We start from the raw sequence: 751 nt of genomic DNA, 5'->3' as shown, positions 1-751 counted from the left end.
AAAAAAAAAAAAAAAAAAAAAAAAAAACTCAAAGAATGTCTGAAAGCAGTACGTACCATCCAAACAATGAAAACATTATTTTTATCTCATAACGACCCTTGATTTTCTCAAGGGCTGAGAAAAATTGAGTTTAAACTCAACGAGTGTTCCTCTGCACGGAAATCTTTAGTAAAAGGCGAAAGATTTATGCGTGATGCAGAGAAACCAGAGTAATCTCAAATGGCACGAGGACAGTATTATATAACAATGGTCACCGCAACAGGTAGATGTCAAATATTTATAAAACGCTATAACTAAAGCTTGACTTTAAACCTAACAGCTAGATATTAACAATAAAAAGTGTAAAAAAGTTTTAAAAGTTGTACTGTTCTAATAATAGCTGTAAAGTGATAATTAAGTAATTAAAATCTTTATATTTAACTATAGCTCTATGTGTTACAATGCAAGTTCCCTTTCTATTTACTGTATGGAAGACGAAAGTTATAAGATATAGGCCTACAAACAGCTTCTGTCTGGTTTTTAAAAAAATGTAAACTAGTCATCAGCTGTCAATGCCTATACTATTAATATTGCGATTTAAATAATTTGATGACACATAGTTTAATTATAATTAATTATATACTCCCTTATTAATTTATTTTTTTCCACTTTTTTGCCTTTAATTTGTTTTTATCATTTATTTGCCCGTTTCATTTATTTAGGCATTGCTTCAGTTACACTTAACCATATGTTCATGTACTGTACACGATAT

General features: G+C 29.0%; 1 non-coding gene across 1 annotated transcript; it reads right to left on the bottom strand.

The window, feature by feature from the left end:
* Positions 1–94: 94 nt before the first annotated feature.
* Positions 95–213, bottom strand: LOC117123430. Its single transcript, XR_004447854.1, has one exon. It is a non-coding gene; the product is annotated as a U5 spliceosomal RNA (small nuclear RNA).
* Positions 214–751: the final 538 nt, after the last annotated feature.

Source organism: Anneissia japonica, unplaced genomic scaffold (assembly GCF_011630105.1).
Source record: "Anneissia japonica isolate Jap-2015-1 unplaced genomic scaffold, ASM1163010v1 scaffold157551_len1449_cov101, whole genome shotgun sequence".
NCBI lineage: Eukaryota > Metazoa > Echinodermata > Crinoidea > Comatulida > Comatulidae > Anneissia > Anneissia japonica.
The sequence above is the reverse complement of the archived record's forward strand: the minus strand, read 5'-3'. Positions and strand labels throughout refer to the sequence as shown.